The sequence below is a fragment of the Eubalaena glacialis genome, chromosome 19 (genome assembly GCF_028564815.1).
Source record: "Eubalaena glacialis isolate mEubGla1 chromosome 19, mEubGla1.1.hap2.+ XY, whole genome shotgun sequence".
Classification (NCBI taxonomy): domain Eukaryota; kingdom Metazoa; phylum Chordata; class Mammalia; order Artiodactyla; family Balaenidae; genus Eubalaena; species Eubalaena glacialis.
This window is the reverse complement of record NC_083734.1, coordinates 10,629,900-10,650,331: the sequence shown is the minus strand read 5'-3', so window position 1 is coordinate 10,650,331 and position 20,432 is coordinate 10,629,900. Positions and strand designations below refer to the sequence as shown.

Sequence of the window (20,432 nt, the reverse complement as noted above, 5' to 3'; positions counted from 1 at the left end):
CCTGGTTAAGATCCAATATGGGTCTAATACCCTCTGTTCCTGCTGAGTCACTTTTGGGATGTATTCTTAAAAACTGGACTAAATTTGATCCCCAAACTCTCAAAAAGAAACGGCTAATATTCATTGCTGGATCAGGAGGTCTGGCCCCTCAAATGATCCCTAAACTATAACACTATCCTGCAGCTTTATCTCTTTTGTCGTAAACTTGGGAAGGACTCTGAGGTCCCTGACATTCAGGCCTTCATGGCCCTGTCACAAAACCCCAAAATATGACAAAGTGGTCGCATGTGTCTCTCCAAATTCTGCTCTCTTAGGCCGGACACCGATATTGTCCACGACCCCTCCTTCAATCTCTCCTGCACTCCTCTGCCACCTGTTCCCCTCCCACCACTCCTCCTCCCTACCCCGACGTCCTCTCGCCTCCCCACACCCATTCAGGACCATGTAAGCCCAGAGGGACTAGCTATTCTGGCCATTCACTTTATCAGCCAAGCTTCACCTGATATCAGACAAAAACTCCAAAACCTTGAACAGGGACCCCAAACTCCCTTTGCTGTCCTATTGGATACAGCCTTTAAGGTCTTTAATAACTGGGAGGAGGCCTTGAGAGCCCAGAGGGCTAAACAGGAAGATGAAAGGTAAATGGCAGGCCCAATATATGCAGCCGCGATTGTTAGTTCCCTGTCCATTTCGGGCACTCCCGTGGCTCACCCCAGCCAATCAAAGGGGACAGCCGTCCCGGCCCATTCCTGCTCCTGCTGCGGCCAACCAGAGCACTTCAGTCGGGAATGTTCTAAGCCTCAGGGCTACAAGCCCTAACTGCAAGCAACGTGGCCACTGGAAACGGACTGTCCCCCTCTCCCTCAAGGGGGAGGGCCATCCTCCACCCAAAGGCCCCATGCACCACTGGGAGGCCCCCGAGCTCCAAGAGCCCCTCCCCAGGGACAAATGCCCTTGATGCTTTTCCTGGACCACAAAGAGCCATATGAGGAACCTCTCCTCTTGCAGGACTGACAGGGTCCAGGGGTTATATAGGCTCCCATGTTTTCCATCTCTATGGAAGAGCCCTGGGTGACCCTTGATGTGGCAGGGACCAAAATTACTTTCCTCATTGATACAGGGGCCACATATTCCGCCCTGATCCCTTTTTCTGGTCCAACCTCTCCGTCCTTGATCCCCCTCACCAGCACTGACGGCAAACCACAAGCGGCCCATTCTACACCTCCCTTGACTTGCATGATAGACACACACCTTTTTACTCATTCCTTTCTGGTCTTGCCTCCCTGTCCTATCCCCCTTCTGGGCCAAGACATTATGTCTAAACTACAGGCTCATTTGCGCTTTCTTGAGACCCACCGGCCCTCATGGCACTCTTCACACCAGATTCCTCTTCCCACATAAATCCCTCCTTATCCTTCTCCTGGCAGGGCCACCTTTGTTTAATTTACTTGTTCATTTTGTCTCCAATAGACTTCATTCCATCAAGCTACAAATGGTGATAAGACAAGGATTCCAACCTCTACAATCAATACAGTTGACTACTCTTGAACAGGCCTCCCAAAATTTCTACTCACACACAATCCCATAGCCCCATGGCCAATCAGCAAAGCCAACCGGGATCCCAAGTTGCCCCTTCTCAGCATGAAGTAGCCCGAGATAATGTCGTCGCCCAGATGTCAATGATTTGACTTTGCTGATCTGTCAGGGGGGAAATGTGGAGCTTAACAATAGAACAGTCATCTTAGGCAGGGGAGGTCATTTCAAGATAAGGCAATCACATCCTTCCCCAATGGAAAATTACCAGCAGCCACAAGCAGTGGGCGTTCCAGGATGACTGAGTTACGACATACCCAGCCCTAATCACCATATGGGTGGAACATTAACTCAAGGTTGACCAGAAGGGACCATAAAAGAAGCCCAGTTTCTCTCCCCCCGTGCAGACCCTCTCTTGATCTTGCCTGCTGCTCCCTTGCAGTGTATCCGATAAATCTTGCTTCCTACCCTCGCTTTTTTTTTTGGCTGTGTTGGGTCTTCGTTGCTGTGCATGGGCTTTCTCCAGTTGCAGCAAGTGGAGGGCTACTCTTCGTTGTGGTGCACAGGCTTCTCATTGCAGTGGCTTCTCTTGTTGCAGAGCATGAGCTCTAGGCATGTGAGCTTCAGTAGTTGTGGCACATGGGCTCAGTAATTGTGGCTCAAGGGCTCTAGAGCGCAGCCTCAGTAGTTGTGGTGCACAGGCTTAGTTGTTCCGCGGCACGCGGGATCTTCCTGGACCAGGGCTCGAACCCGTGTCCCCTGCATTGGCAGGCAGATTCTTAACCACTGTGCCACCAGGGAAGTCCAACCCTCGCTTCTTTTACCACTTGTGTTGCTGGCCCCATCACTGCACTCCATGGCAACGTCTTCAGCATTCATCTATTGCACATGTATATTAAAATTCAACAGTGACTTCTGGTAAGCACAAAACAGCCTATCTTTCCCACTGATTACAACTAAGAACTCTGAATAAAATACAAGATGCAACTAACTACCTGAGTCTGTAAAGTTAAGGCTGGCATGCAGATTGGGAGGAGAGCCAAAACTTGAAGAATCACATGTAACTGGGGTGAGTTACCCTGTTTATTTTATTCTTTTATCTCCTGGCTTTGACCTGAGAGTGACCTCAGTGGGGGATTGCACAGCAGGAAGCAGCAGTGAAAACACAGAGAGAAACCCTATCTTTCTGGCCAGAGAACTAAGAGAAGGGACTCCTACAGCTTGGGAGTCTGGTGGTGACTCCCTCTTTTTCTCTCTTGGTTCTGGCTCAAGGGTGGCCCAAGTCACAGAGTGTACAGCAGTGGGGGCAGCATATAAAACTGAGAGAAAACTCACCTTGATGGCCAGAGGAACAAGAAAAAGGAGACCCTGTGGTCCAAGACTGTAGGGGTGAATCTCCATTATTTTTTCCTCTTTTTCTCTCACCACTTTGCACTGGGGGTAGTCCCAGCCATGAGGAACTGTGTGGCAGCACTGGTGACAAAAACTTGAAGAGAAACCCCTTCTTTCAAGCAGGAGGACTGGAAAAAATAGATCCCTGGAGGTTGGAGAGAGTACGGAAAGTACTGGAGAGGCTATAGAAAGGAAATCCTAATTCTGTGTATGAATTTACACAAATCCTGGGTTAATCTCAGAGCTGTACATGCATGGAACAGACCTAAAGGAGCATAGCCAAGGCTGAGAACTGAGTTATGATATAAACTACCACCCAAGTCCCAGACTAAGAGACATTCATGTGTGGGACAGACCCAAGGCACCACAGCAAAGGTTTGGAAAACACTTAACACTGAAACCACAGCTCACAGAATGTGAGACAGAGCTTGATGTCTGAATCTAACCAGGCCAATTATCTGCTAAATCAGAACAAACAAACATCAACATTTTCCAAAGGATTTTGACAGGACTTAGAGGCTCACAACATAAAATTCAAAATGTCCAGGATTCAATCCAAACTTGCTTGACATAAAAAGAATCTGGCAAATAGGACCAATTCTCAAGTGAAAGACAATCAACAGAAGCCAGCTCTAAGATGACTCAGGTATTAGAATTATCAGACAAAGACTTGAGAGCAGATGTTATAACCATGCTTTATGAGGAAAAGGTGCTGAATGGAGAGGTTCTCAGAAGAAGAATAGAGATATAAATAAATAAATATTTCCATTTAGTTCTTTTATTTATTTATTTATTTATTTATTTATTTATTTATTTATTGTTGCACTGCATGGCATGCAGGATCTTAGTTCTCTGACCAGGGATCGAACCCATGCCCCCTGCAGTGGAAGCGCAGAGTCTTAATCACTGGACTGCCAGGGAAGTCCCAAAATGGAAATTTTAGAATGGAAAGATACAATATCTGAAATAAAAAATTCACTGGAGGAGCTCAACAGTGGAATGGAGGTGGCAGAAAAGAGTCAATGAACAGTCACACATTTTCCAATCTGATGAACATAAAGGAAAAAAGATTAAAAAAAACCCCAATGAATAGAGCCTTAGTGAACTGTGGGACAATATCAACAGTTCTAACATTCATATCATTGAAGTCCCAGAGAGAGAGGAGAAAACATTTGATGCATAAAATATATCTCAAGAAATAATGGATGAAAACTCTCCAAATTTAATGAAAGACATAAATTTACAGATTCAAAGAGTTCAGCAAACCCTAAACAGAATGAACTCAATAAAACCATGTCCAGGCAACAGTCAAATTACTGAAAATCAAAGATTAAAAACCAAAGCTTCTTTAAAGTAACCAGAGAACAAGGGCTCATTACATATAGAAGAGGAACAATACGCATGATTGTGAATTTCTCACTAGAAGCAAAGAAGCTAGAAGACAGCTGAATGACATCTCTAAAGTGTTTAAAGAAAAGAACTGTCTACCCAGAATTCTATTTCCAGTGAAAACATATGTCAGGAATGATGACAAAGTGAAGACATTTAGATGGAGGAAAACTATGAGAATTTGTTGCCATCAGACCTGTTCTATAAGAAATGGTAAAGGAAGTTTTAGGCTGAAGGAAAATGATACCAGAGGGAAACCTGTAACTTCAGGAATAAAGGAAAAGCAACAGAAATTGTATATATCTGGGTAATATATTTTTCTATTTTTCTCCTCTTAAGTTACTTAAAATACGTATTAACTGTTTATTTATTTTTAAATTTTCATTTATTTATTTTATTTATTTTGGCTGTGCCAGGTCTTAGTTGCGGCACACGGGATCTTTTAGTTGCAGCATGTGGGATCTTTTAGTTGCGGCACGCGGACTTCTTAGTTGAGGCATGCATGTGGGATCTAGTTCCCTGACTAGGGATTGAACCCGGGCCACCCTGCATTGGGAGCATGGAGTCTTACCCACTGGACCAACAGGGAAGACCCTGTATTTACTGTTTAAAGCAAAAATTAGTACATTGTCTAGTGGGGTGTTCCATGTATGTAGATGTAATGTATATGACAAGTATAACATAAAAGTGGATGAAGGGACCTAACCTATATGGTTGTAAGGCTTCTATATTTTACTTTGGGTGGTAACAATATTAACTCTGAGTCTACTGTGAAAGGTTAAGTATGTATATCATAATTCCCAGAGCACCTCCTGAAAAACTAAGTCATATAGCCCCAAAGCCAATAGGTAAATTAAGATGCAATAATAAATACTCAAATAACCCAAAAGTAAACAGAAAAGGGGGAAGAAAACATAAAACACAGAAAATAAAATGGTAGACTTGAATTCAACCATATTAATAATTATATCAGATGTAAATGGTTAGGGAATTCCCTGGCAGTCCAGTGGTTGAGACTTCATGCTCTCACTGTGGAGGGCCCGGGTTCGATCCCTGGTCAGGGAGCTAAGATCCCACAAGCTGTGTGGTGGAAAAAAAAAAGTAAATGGTTAAACACTCCAATTAAAGACAGATGATCAGATTGGATGAATCAAGGTCCAAGTATATTCTGCTTATAACAAATCCACTTTAAATGTAATGATATAAATAGGTTAAAGATAAGAGTTGAAAAACATATGCAATGAAAATACCAGTAGAAGAAAGAATAGCAAAAGAAAAAAAACCAACACACACACACACCTCCCCCAAAAAAACTCAATCAAAAAATGGGCTGAAGACCTAAGCAGACACTTCTCCAAAGAAGAGATACAGATGGCCAACAGGCACATGAAAAGATGCTCAATGTCACTAGTGATTAGAGAAATGCAAATCAAAACCACAATGAGGTATTACCTCATACTGGTCAGACTGGCCATCATCAAGAAGTCTACAAATATTAAATGCTGGAGAGGATGTGGAGGAAAGGGAACCCTCCTACACTGTTGGTGGGAATGTAAATTGGTGCATCCACTATGGAGAACACTATGGAGGTTCCTTAAACTAAAAATAGAGCCACCATATGATCCAGCAATCCCATTCCTGGGTATATATCCAGAAAAGACAAAAACTCTTAATTCGAAAAGATACATGCATCTCAATGTTCACAGCAGCACTATTTACAATAGCCAAGACATGGAAACAACCCAAGTGCCCAGATGATTGGCTTAAGAAGATGTGGTACATTTACATACAATGGAATATTACTCAGCCACAAAAATGAATGAGATATTGCCATTAGCAGCAACATGGATGGACCTAGAGAATGTTATACTTAGTGAAGCCAGACAGAGAAAGACAAATATTATATGATATCACTTATATGTGGAACCTAAAAATAATACAAATGAATCTATATACAAAACAAACAGACTCAACATAGAAAACAAACTTACGGTTACCAAAGGGTAAAGGGAGGTGGAGAGGGATAAATTAGGAGTATGGGATTAACAGATCCAAACTACTATCCATAAAATAGATAAGCAACAAAAATTTACTGTATAGCACAGGGAATTATATTCAATATCTTGTAATAACCTATAATGGAAAATAATCTGAAAAAAAAAACCTGAATCACTTTGTTGTACACCTGAAACTAACACAATACCGTAAATCAACTATACTTCAATTGAAAAAAGAATGGAATGGGTATATTAACATTAGACAAGCTAGACTTCACATCAAGCAGTGTTATCAGGAATAAAAGAGAGACATTACAGAAATAGAAAAAAAGGTCATCCCGACAAGAATTCGTAACAATCCTACATGTATGTGTACCTAAGAACAAGGATGCAAAACACAGTGAAGAGAAAACTGATAGAACTGAAAGGATAAATGGACAAACCGACAATTATACTTGGAAATTTCACCTACTCCCCTCTCCATAATCAACAGAACACGCAAATCAGTAGAACACAGAAAGTCAGCAAGGATACAGAAGACCTGAACAACACCATTAACCAACTTGACCTAATTGACATTTATAGAACACGCCACCAAAACAGCATCAGAGGACTTCCCTGGTGGCGCAGTGGTTGGGAATCTGCCTGCCAATGCGGGGGACACGGGTTCGTGCCCTGGCCCGGGAGGATCCCACATGCTACGGAGCAGCTAGGCCCCTGCTCCACAACTGCTGAGCAGCCCCCGCGCTCCACAACTAGAGGAGGCCCGCACGCAGCAACGGGGACCCAGGGCAGCCAAAAATAAATAAATAAAAATAAATTTATTAAAAAAAAAAAAAAAAAAACAGCATCAGAACAACACTTTCCACGTACACACTGAAAATTCACCAAGACGGATTATATTTTGGGCCATGCAAGAAACCTTAACAAATTTAAAATAATTGGAAATCATACAAAGCATGTCTCTGACCATAATGGAATTAAACTAGAAATCTGCAACAGAAAGATATCTGAAAAATCCCCCAAATATCTGGAAATTAAAACACACTTGTAAATTGTTCGTCAGTCAGGAAAACTATCTCAGTGGAAATTAGAAAATAAAAGAAACAAAAATACAACATATCAAAACCTCTGTGAGGCATTAGAGCAGTGCTTAGCGGCATTGGTTGCTAGTAATTGTTTAATAATAGGCTCTCTGGAAGGGGGAAGACTAGCCCTAGTGCATAGTATTTCTGACTTCTGTGGTGTAAATACTCCCACTCCAGCTGATTTCAAGGTGACATCACTGAACACAAGGTTGGGAAGAGGTGGGCACAATTGATTCTCACGGCTCCAGGTCACAAGTGCCTGAAGGGAAATTGTAGCATTAAATACTTATATTAGAGAAGATGAAAGCTCTCAAATTAAAAAAATCTAGCTTTGCATTTAGAAAATGAAAAAGAGCAAATTAAACCCAAAACAAGCAGAAGGAAGGAAATAATAAAGAGCAGAAATCAGTGAAATCAAAAATAGAAAAAAAAAAATCAGTGAAACCAAGAGCTGGTTCTTTGCAAAGATCAATAAATCAACAAACCTCTAGTCATGACCAAGAAAAAGAGACAAGTGACAAACTGCCAATATCAGAAATGGAAATGGAGAGATCACTATAGACTCTACTCACATTAAAAGGATAATAAAGGAATATTATGAACAATTATACCATGTATTTGACAACTCAGATGAAATGGACTAACTACTTGAAAGACTTGAACTACCAAAACTAAAGAAGAAATAGATAACTTGAATAGTTCTATATTAAAGAGGGTTCTGGACCCAATTCCAGCATGGGGGTGGGAGGGTTTTTCCATATCAACAATTCTCCGACACTAGCTGGGTGTCCTAAAATTCAATACAATTCTGACACTATCTACCTGGAGATAGCATCAGATCCCACATGTTAAGAGTTCAGTCTTTTTTTTTTTTTTTTTGGCCACACTTGTGGGATCTTAGTTCCCTGACCAGGGATCAAACCCAGGCCTATGGCAGTGAAAGTGTGGAGTCCTAACCACTGGACCACTAGGGAAGTCCCGAAAGTTCAGTCTTACAAGACTGCCTCTCCCCACGTACCCCCCTGCCCCCATGCACCCCACCCCCGCCCCCATGCACACATGTGTGCACACACCTACCCACCTACCCACACACACACACTTCAGATGCCAGTTGCAAGTCCAGGTTATCAATTGTGCTTCTAACCAACTGGCTATAGATGGGAGGTTCCAACGACGCCCTCCTTGGATTCAATTAACTTGTTAGAGAGGCTCATAGAACTCAGAGAAACATTTTACTTACTAGACCACTGGTTTATTGTAAAAGGACATTACTCAGGAACAGCCAGCTAGAAGAGATGCATAGGGGAAGGTATGGGGAAAGGGCTCAGAGCTTCCAGGCTCCCTCTGAATGTACCACTCTCCCCAAATCTCTATGTGTTCACTAACCCGGAAGCTCTCTCGATCCTTTTGGGTTTTTATGGAGGCTTCATTACATAGTCATGAAACTGAGTCCCCCTAAAACCAAGTTCCTCTGCCGAGTTTATGATTAGCCTCTCTATCCAAAACTTTATTCCTTTTCTTGTCCCACACATGTTCTCCCTCAAGATTGAGGAGGATCAAAGAAAAGGGGGGACTGTGACTGAGCAGGACCCTATGGGGTCTTCCCATGACAGATCCCCCTGCCATGTCCTCCACCTGCCTCTTGTTTGTAGAAAATCTTTAGCTGCCTAGGCCTTCCCTGAGTTCCAAAGAACAAATTTAATCAGAAGTGAGAAAATGCAGAGACAGGGGAAAACAGTTAAGCAAGACAAAATAATAATAGTTTACCCATTAAACAAAGTCAAGGACCTTTAGTACCTCCTCAAGGGCTAGAGAGTATTCTGAGGCATATCCTTGAGCCGTTTTGCAGATACTGAAACCCTCACCAGGTGGAAGAAGTTAACTGCACGCTGACCACAAGCACACAGACCTCAGACAGGTTGGAACCAGAAGCTTAATGATGTTGACTCCCAATTACCTCACCACCAACCAATCAGAAGAGTGTCCACGAGGTGATCATGCATCTCACAACCCTCTCCTTTCCCCTATCTTTAAAAACCCTTCCCTGAAATCCAACAGGGAGTTTGGGTCTTTTGAGAATTAGTGGCCTGGACTCCTTGTTTGGCCTTAACAATAAATGCTGCACTTTCCTTCACCACAACCTGGTGTCAGTGGACTGGCTTTATTGCACACAGGTGAGCAAAGTTTGGCTTGGTAACAGCCACAGTCGATTAAATCATTAGCCTTTGGTGATTGATCCAACCTCCAGCCCCTCTCCCCTCCCCAGAGGTCAGGTGAGTTGGATGGAAATTCCAACACTCTAATTACATAGTCAGCTTCTCCAGCGACCAGCTCCCATCCTTAGGTGCTATCCAAAAAAGTCACCTTATTAACATAACAAAAAACACCTTATTGCTCTCATCACTTAGGAAATTCCAAGTGTTCTAGAAGCTCTGTGCCAGAAATGGGGATGAAGACCAAATACATATTTCTTATTAAAAATCACAATATTACATATATCAAAGAAATTGAATTTATAGTTAAAAACCTTCCAACAACAAAAACTCCAGGTACAGACAGTTCTGCTACCAAACATTTTGGGGGAGAAATAATACCAGTTCTACACAATATCTTTGGAAAACAGAAGAGGGGAGAATACTTCCCATTTCATTTGATGAGGCCAGCCTTGCCGTATTACTGAAGCCAGGTAAAGATGTTGAACCAGGTTCGTTCTCCGATGCACAGCAAGCCAAACACTGAGATGCCGAGGTTTACAGCAGAGGAAGGACTTATTCACAGGGCAGCCAAACGAAGAGAACAAATCTCAAACCTGCCTCCTTGAATACAAGAGGCTCAGGGTATTTATAGGATAAAGCGGGTGGGTGGGGAGCATGGGGAGCATGGAGAAAGGTGATTGGAGCTAACAAAAAGGTGAAACAATTGTTCTGCGCAGGTGCAATGAACCTACATGCTTCTTCATGGGACGCATGTCCAGAAAGTGGCAGTGACAGCATGTTCTCAGGGTGGAGCTCCTGGCCCTCTGACTTCAAAAGGTTATCGGACATTCGCACATGCCCAGGTAGGGGATCGGTAGTTCCAATCAGTCTTAACTAGCTCAAGCTGGAACTGGACACAGCTGACTCCAAGTTTCTGAAAAAACAACTTGGGCAAACACCTTATTGTTTAGGCTACGTGATACTTGGAGGACATGCAAATTTTTGCAAAAACAATTAAAGTGAGCCTGATCAGTGAAGGCAGTTTACAAGTTTAATGGATCTAACTGATGATTGCCCTCAGTTTCAAAGACATAACGAGAAAGAAAAACTGCAAACCAATGTCCCCCATGAACACAGAGGGGAAAATCTATAACAATATATTATCAAATCGAATTCAGCAGCATGTAAAAAATGTAATAATCACATCCAAGAGGAGTTCATCCTGGGAATGCAAGGCTGGTATATATAGTTGAAAATCAATCAATGAAATTTACCATCTTAAGAGTAAAGAAAAAAATTCATCTGATCATCTCAATACATGAAGAAAAGGCATGTGACGATATCCATTCATGATAACAATCAGCAAAATATGAATAGAAGGGAATTTCCTCAACCTGATGAAGTTGAAAACCTACAACTAACATCATATTTAATCATGAAATACTGAATGCTTTTCCCCAACATCAGGCACAAGTGAAAGTTGTCCATTCTCACTGCTCCTATTCAACATCACTGGAAGTTTTAGCCAGTGCAACAGTGCAAGAAAATAAATAAAAGATACACTGATTGGAAAGGAAGAAATAAAATTGTCCTCATTTCCATTTGATATGATTACCTACATAAAAAATTCAAAGAATCTACAAAAAAGCTCCTGCAACTAATAAGTATGCCTTGCAAGACTGCACGATGCATGATCAATATACAAAAGTTAATTGTATTTCTATATAGTAGCAATGAACAATTGGAATGTGAAATAAGAAAGAACAATTTGCAACCACACCAGAAAAAAGAAATACTTAGTAGGTATAAATCTAACAAAATATGTACATGATCTCTATGCTGGAATCTATAGAATACTAATGAAAGAAATCAAAGCAGACCAAATAAATGGAGAGATATACTTTGTTCATGGATTGGAAGACTCAATAATGTTAAATATCAATTCTCCTCAATATATCTATAGATTCATGCAATCCCAATTTAAAAAAAACAGCAGAAATTTTTGTCAGTAATTTTTGTCAGTATCAATAAGCAGATTCTAAAATGTACAGCAAAAGGCAAAAGGAAATAGAATAGCTAAAACAGTTTTGGGAATGAAGAACAAAGTTTCAAGACTCATGCTACTTGATTTCAAGACTTTCTATTAAGCTGCAGTAATCAAGTCAGTGTGGTATTGGCTGAAAGATAAGATCATAGAATAAAATAGGTTGTCCAAAAATAGACACAAATATGGTTAGCTGAGTTTTGGCAAAGATGCAAAGGCAATTCAATTGAGAAAAAAATACTTTTTGAGAAGAGGTGCTGGAACACCATTTCCATATGCAATCCACAGGTAAAAAAAAAAAAAAAAAAATCAACCTTGGCCCATTCCTCACACTTTGTACAAAAATTAACTTGGAATAGATCACAGACCTAAATATAAAATGTGAAAAAATGGGAATTCCCTGGTGGTCCAGTGGTTAGGACTTGGCACTTTCACTGCCATGGGCCCAGGTTCAATCCCTGGTCAGGGAACTAAGATCCTGCAAGCCACGTGGTGTGGCCAAAAAAAAAAAAAAAAAGTGAAAGAGTAAAACTTCTAGAAGAAAACATAGGAGAGAATCTTTATGACCTTTTGTTAGGCACAGGCAAACACAATCTGTAAAAGAGAAAAATAAAGTTTACCTCCTCATAATTAAAAACTTCTTCTCTGCTGAAAACACTGTTAAGAGATGAAAAGACATCCTCACTTCCTGATACCTTACTTGTTGGGAGAATGTATTTGCAAATCACATACCTTATAAAGGTCTTATATCTAGAATATATAAATTACTCCCAAAACAACAATGAGAAAACAAGAAACTCAATAAAAAATGGGCAAAAGTTGGAAAAAATACTTCCCCAAAAAAGATATATACAACTGTCAAATAAGGACATGAACAGATGTTCATTATAATTAGTCATTAGCAAAATGTAAATTAAAAGCACAATGGCATACTTCTATACACCTACTAGAATGGCCAACACTCCCCCGCCACAAGTCACCCCGTCTCCCCTAAGCTGTACTGGCGAAGATGCACAGCAACTGGAACTCTCATACATTGCTAGTGAGAGACTGAATCTACAAAAGGACAGTGGCCAGAATCATATAAAGAAACAGAGCCATGACCTACAACCACTGGAGCAACCAGCCAGAGATGTTATACCACACCTCTGAAGCAACCAGTCTAGAAAGCCAACCCACAACCTCTGCAGTAGTTGGCCCCAAACGGTCAGGACTTGGTCAATAACCACCAGCTTCCCTAATTTTTGCCCCTGCTTCCAATTTAGGACCAACCAGAGAAAGACATATGGGCTCCCTTAACCAATCACATAGGATGCCCCACTTCTAGTTAGCTTGGGCCTACAGCCTTTGCAAGGCCAACAGCCTCCAATCAGGAAATTCCTGAAGCCATCCCTTTTTTCCATTGTAAAGCTTTTGAGCTACCCCGCCTGCCAAACACAAGTGATACTGGCTGACTCCCTTGCCATATAGTAAGCTCTGAGTAAACAACCTCTGTTTGCTCTCATATGGGCGATCTTTGTTTATTTCCCCACTGGTGGGAATGCAAATTTTCATGGCCTAGAGAAATCCACAAGGTTCCACAAATTTCTGTGGAAGTCTTCAGACTAGTAGTCTCACTATAACTCTGGCCTCTAATCCCAGCTCCCAACATTGTGTCTCTGAATGGTCATTGAATAAACTTAGATGCAAAATTCGGTTCACATCAGATCACATCACATCAAATATTTCATAACATTTATGAAAGGTCCAGAAGGTTTAATGGAGGAAACACATAATGCAGCACAGAGCATTCAGCAATATCTTTGCCCTCCCATATCCTGCTACATTTCTCCCACGACAGTTAGGAGCAATATTTATAATGAATTAAATTACACAGCTGGGGGACTTCCCTGGTGGCTCAGTGGTTAAGAATCCTCCTGCAAATGCAGCGGCACGGGTTAGAGCCCTGGTCTGGGAAGATCGCACATGCCGCAGAGCAACTAAGCCCGTGCACCACAACTACTGAGCCTGCACTCTAGAGCCCGCAAGCCACAACTACTGAAGCCCACGTGCCACAACTACTGAAGCCCGTGAGCCGAGAGCCCATGCTCCGCAACAATAGAAGCCCCCAAAATGAGAAGCCTGCGTGCCGCAACGAAGAGTAGCCCCCGCTCGTCGCAACTAGAGAAAAGCCCACATGCAGCAACAAAGACCCCATGCAGCTAAAAATAAATAAATAAATAATAAAATAAATAGATAAACAAAAACCTTGAGGATATTTAAAAAAAAATTACACAGCTGGGTCCCACTTTGATGGAATAATACTTGTAAAATACAATGTTAACATATGTTAAGGTCCTGATACTTCCTTCCACGATTTCAGCTGGCCCTACTATACTGGAGCCTCAGTTTTGGAGTTTTGAGTTCCAAAAGCCTGGACGTAAAGGGATTGGGAATGACTCCTGTGCATAGATGATGGCTGTGGGAAAAGACAAGCCATGCCTGTACCTTTGATTGCAGCCAACGGGTCACCTACTGACTGTTTGCCCTAAAACCCTGCTTAGCCCCTGTCTGAAATATCTCACATGGGTGGCCCTTCTTACTACATCAATGTTATTTGTTAATTGCTTTGCTGATTGATCAGTTTTCTAATAGCACTTCGATGGACTTGGTTCAGTCTTCTATCTTTTTCAACACTTGGAGTTTCACTCTGCAGCCAACTAGATGGGCAAGGTTGGTAGCTGGTACTAATAAGGGAGGAATGTATATGAGTAAAGACTAATTTTGTAAGTGGTCAGTTCATCATGAATACTTTCTGGCTTTACATAAGCTTATGAGTTTGGGGGTTCAGAAAATAAGTATGTGGACCATATGAGTTATTTATTGCTACATTATCATTACCTCAGTGGCTTAGGGCAACAAACACTTATTACCTCATACAATTTCTGAGAGTCAGGTAGTTCTAGCTCAGGTCTCTCATGAGGTTTCAGTCAAGGTGTTGGCTGGGGCTGTAGTCATCTGAAGGCTTAACTGGGGCTGGAGGAACTCACTCACATGGCTCTTGGCTGGAGGTCTGTTTTTCACTGGCTTGTGGCAGGAGAGCTCAGTTTATTGCCATGTGGAGTGCTCCATAGAGTTTCTTTTCTTTTTTTTTTAAATAAATAAATTTATTTATTTATTTATTTATTTTTGGCTACGTTGGGTCTTCAGGCTTCCTCTAGTTGCGGTGAGTGGGAGCTACTCTTCATTGTGGTGTGCGGGCTTCTCATTGCAGTGGCTTCTCTTGTGGCAGAGCACAGGCTCTAGGCGTGCGGGCTTCAGTAGTTGTGGCTCGTGGGCTCTAGAGCACAGGCTCAGCAGTTATGGCGTACCGGCTTAGCCGTTCTGTGGCATGTGGGATCTTCACAGACCAGGGCTCGAAACTGTGTGCCCTGCATTGGCAGGCGGATTCTTAACCACTGTGCCACCAGGGAAGTCCTACAGAGTTTCTTAATTGTCCTCATGACATAACAGCTGACTTCTCCCAGAAAAGCAGCTGAAGAGACACAGAGAGGAGAGAAGGGGAGAGAGAGAGGGAGATGTCTTTTAGCTTCAGAAGTCATATACCATCACTTCTGCCATAGTCTATTGGTTACAAAGACCAACCTTGATACAGTTTGGGAGGAGACTATGCAAGGGCATGAATACCATGAGTTGTGGGTCCCTGGGGACTGTTCTGGAGACTGGCTACCACTGTATGCCCTCTGGCCCCCAACGATTCATATTCCTTCCACATGCCAAATACACTCATCCCCTGTCAAGGCACCCCAAAGTCTAATCCCATTATAGCATCAGCCTGAAGTCCAGAATTTCATCATCTAAATCAGGTCCAGGTATAGATGAGGTTTCTCAAGTATATATTCTATTTTATTTTTAATAAATTTATGTATTTATTTTTAAATTTTTGGCTGCGTTGGGTCTTCATTGCTGTGCATGGGCTTTCTCTAGTTGTGGCAAGCGGGGGCTACTCTTCATTGTGGTGCATGGGCTTCTCATTTCGGGGGCTTCTCTTGTTGCGGAGCACAGGCTCTAGGCGCAGGGGTTTCAGTAGTTGTGGCATGCAGGCTCAGTAGTTGTGGCACACGGGCTGTAGAGCGCAGGCTCAGTAGTTGTGGCGCACAGGCTTAGTTGCTCCGTGGCGTTTGGGATCTTCCCAGACCAGGGATCGAACCTGTGTCCCCTGCACTGGCAGGCAGATTCTTAACCACTGTGTCACCAGGGAAGTCCCTCAAGTATATATTCTTAAGTACAGTTTCTCCAGTGAAATTCCTCTCCTTCTGAAGACCTGTGAACTAAAGAGAAAGTCATCTGCCTCGTTCCCCCACCATACAGTGGTGGGCTAGGCATAGGATAACATACTCATTCCTATTCAAAAAGCAGGGAGAGGGCAGACAGCAGAAGCAAGAAGAACTACAGTCCTGCAGCCTGTGGAACAAAAACCACATTCACAGAAAGATAGACAAGATAGACATGATGAAAAGGCAGAGGGCTATGTACCAGGTGAAGGAACAAGATAAAACCCCAGAAAAACAACTAAATGAAGTGGAGATAGGCAACCTTCCAGAAAAAGAATTCAGAATAATGATAGTGAAGATGATCCAGGACCTCGGAATAAGAATGGAGGCAAAGATCGAGAAGATGCAAGAAGTGTTTAACAAAGACCTAGAAGAATTAAAGAACAAACAAACAGAGATGAACAATACAATAGCTGAAATGAAAAATACACTAGAAGGAGTCAATAGCAGAATAACTGAGGTAGAAGAACGGATAAGTGACCTGGAAGACAGAATGGTGGAATTCACTGTTGCGGAAGAGAATAAAGAAAAAAGAATGAAAAGAAACGAAGACAGCCTAAGAGACCTCTGGGACAACATTAAATGCAACAACATTCGCATTATAAGGGTCCCAGAAGGAGAAGAGAGAGAGAAAGGACCAGAGAAAATATTTGAAGAGATTATAGTCGAAAACTTCCCTAACATGGGAAAGGAAATAGCCACCCAAGTCCAGGAAGTGCAGACAGTCCCATACAGGATAAACCCAAGGAGAAACACACCAAGACACATAGTAATCAAACTGGCAAAAATTAAAGACAAAGAAAAATTATTGAAAGCAGCAAGGGAAAAATGACAAATCACATACAAAGGGACTCCCCTAAGGTTAACAGCCGAATTCTCAGCAGAAACTCTACAAGCCAGAAGGGAGTGGCATGATATACTTAAAGTGATGAAAGGCAAGAACCTACAGCCAAGCTTACTCTACCCAGCAAGGATCTCATTCAGAGTCGATGGAGAAATCGAAAGCTTTACAGACAAGCAAAAGCTAAAAGAATTCACAACCACCAAACCAGCTCTACAACAAATGCTAAAGGAACTTCTCTAAGTGGGAAACACAAGAGAAGAAAAGGACCTACAAAAACAAACCCAAAACAATTAAGAAAATGGTCATAGGAACATACATATTGATAATTACCTTAAAAGTGAATGGATTAAATGCTCCAACCAAAAGACACAGGCTTGCTGAATGGATACAAAAACAAGACCCATATATATGCTGTCTACAAGAGACCCACTTCAGACCTAGGGACACATACAGACTGAAAGTGAGGGGATGGAAAAAGATATTCCATGCAAATGGAAATCAAAAGAAAGCTGGAGCAGCAAAACTCATATCAGATAAAATAGACTTTAAAATAAAGAATGTTACAAGAGACAAGGAAGGACACTACATAATGATCAAGGGATCAATCCAAGAAGAAGATATAACAATTATAAATATATATGCACCCAACATAGGAGCACCTCAATACATAAGGCAACTTGCTAACAGCTATAAAAGAGGAAATGCACAGTAACACAATAATAGTGGGGGACTTTAACACCTCACTTACACCAATGGACAGATAATCCAAACAGAAAATTAATAAGGAAACCCAAGCTTTAAATGACACAATAGACCAGATAGATTTAATTGATATTTATAGGACATTCCATCCAAAAACAGCAGATTACACTTTCTTCTCAAGTGCGCACGGAACACTCTCCAGGATAGATCACATCTTGGGTCACAAATCAAGCCTCAGTAAATTTAAGAAAATTGAAATCATATCAAGCATCTTTTCTGACCACAACGCTATGAGATTAGAAATCAATTACAGGGGAAAAAAAGTAAAAAACACAAACACATGGAGGCTAAACAACACGCTACTAAATAACCAAGAGATCACTGAAGAAATCAAAGAGGAAATCAAAAAATACCTAGAGACAAATGACAATGAAAACACGATGATCCAAAACCTATGGGATGCAGCAAAAGCAGTTCTAAGAGGGAAGTTTATAGCAATACAAGCCTACCTCAAGAAACAAGAAACATCTCAAATAAACAATCTAACCTTACACCTAAAGGAACTAGAGAAAGAAGAACAAACAAAGCCCAAACTTAGCAGAAGGAAAGAAATCATAAAGATCAGAGCAGAAATAAATGAAATAAAAACAAAGAAAACAATTGCAAAGATCAATAAAACTAAAAGCTGGTTCTTTGAGAAGATAAACAAAATTGATAAACCATTAGCCAGACTCATCAAGAAAAAGAGGGAGAGGCCTCAAATCAATAAAATTAGAAATGAAAAAGGAGAAGTTACAATAGACACCGCAGAAATACAAATCATCCTAAGAGACTACTACAAGCAACTCTATGCCAATAAAATGGACAACCTGGAAGAAATGGACAAATTCTCAGAAAGGTATAACCTTCCAAGACTGAACCAGGAAGAAATAGAAAATATGAACAGACCAATCACAAGTCATGAAATAGAAACTGTGATTAAAAATCTTCCAACAAACATAAGTCCAGGACCAGATGGCTTCACAGGTAAATTCTAACAAACATTCAGAGAAGAGCTAACATGCATCCTTCTCAAACTCTTCCAAAAAATTGCAGAGGAAGAAACACTCCCAAACTCATTTTATGAAGCCACCATCACCCTGATACCAAAACCAGACAAAGATACTACAAAAAAAGAAAATTACAGACCAATATCACTGATGAATATAGATGCAAAAATCCTCAACAAAATACTAGCAAACAGAATCCAACAACACATTAAAAGGATCGTACACCACGATCAAGTGGGATTTATCCCAGGGATGCAAGGATTCTTCAATATACGCAAATCAATCAATGTGATACACCATATTAACAAATTGAAGAATAAAAACCATATGATCATCTCAATAGATGCAGAAAAAGCTTTTGACAAAATTCAACACCCATTTATGATAAAAACTCTCCAGAAAGTGGGCATAGAGGGAACCTACCTCAACATAATAAAGGCCACATAGGACACACCCACAGCAAACATCATTCTCAACAGTGAAAAACTGAGAGCATTTCCTCTAAGATCAGGAACAAGACAAGGATGTCCACTCTCACCACTATTATTCAACATAGTTCTGGAAGTCCTAGCCACGGCAATCAGAGAAGAAAAAGAAATAAAAGGAATACAAATTGGAAAAGAAGAAGTAAAACTGTCACTGTTTGCAGATGACATGATACTATACATAGAGAATCCTAAAGATACCACCAGAAAACTACTAGAGCTAATCAATGAATTTGGTAAAGTTGCAGGATACAAAATTAATGCACAGAAATCTCCTGCATTCCTATACACTAATGATGAAAAATCTGAAAGAGAAATTAAGGAAACACTCCCATTTACCATTGCAACAAAAAGAATAAAATACATAGGAATAAACCTACCTAGGGAGACAAAAGACCTGTATGCAGAAAACTATAAGACACTGATGAAAGAAATTAAAGATGATACCAACAGATGGAGAGATATACCATGTTCTTGGATTGGAAGAATCAATATTGTGAAAATGACTGTACTACCCAAAGCAACCTATAGATTCAATGCAATCCCTATCAAATTACCAATGGCATTTTTTACAGAACAAGAACAAAAAATCTTAAAATTTGTATGGAGACACAAAAACCCTGAGTAGCCAAAGCGGTATTGAGGGAAAAAAATGGAGCTGGAGGAATCAGACTCCCTGACTTCAGACTATACTACAAAGCTACAGTAATCAAGACAATATGGTACTGGCACAAAAACAGAAATATAGATCAATGGAACAGGATAGAAAGCCCAGAGATAAACCCAGGCAGCTGTGGTCAACTAATCTATGACAAAGGTGGCAAGGATATACAATGGAGAAAAGACAGTCTCTTCAATAAGTTGTGCTGGGAAAACTGGACAGCTACATGTAAAAGAATGAAATTAGAACACTCCCTAACATCATACACAAAAATAAACTCAAAATGGATTAGAGACCTAAATGTAAGGCCAGACACTATAAAACTCTTAGAGGAAAACATAGGAAAACACTCTTAATCACAGCAAGATCTTTTTTGATCCACCTCCTAGAGTAATGGAAATAAGAACAAAAATAAACAAATGGGACCTAATGAAACTTAAAAGCTTTTGCACAGCAAAGGAAACCATAAACAAGATGAAAAGACAACCCTCAGAATGGGAGAAAATATTTGCAAACGAATCAACGGACGAAGGATTAATCTCCAAAATATATTAACAGCTCATGCAGCTCAATATTAAAAAAACAAACTAATCCAATCAAAAAATGGGCAGATGACCTAAATAGACACTTCTCCAAAGAAGACATACAGATGGCCAAGAAGCACATGAAAAGATGCTCAACATCACTAATTATTAGAGAAATGCAAATCAAAACTACAATGAGGTATCACCTCACACCAG

At 41.0% G+C, this 20,432-nt stretch overlaps 1 non-coding gene across 1 annotated transcript; it reads left to right on the top strand.

The window, feature by feature from the left end:
• Nucleotides 1-12,035: 12,035 nt before the first annotated feature.
• TRNAE-UUC (transfer RNA glutamic acid (anticodon UUC)) lies at nucleotides 12,036-12,108 on the top strand. The gene has a single exon. It is a non-coding gene; the product is annotated as a tRNA-Glu (tRNA).
• Nucleotides 12,109-20,432: the final 8,324 nt, after the last annotated feature.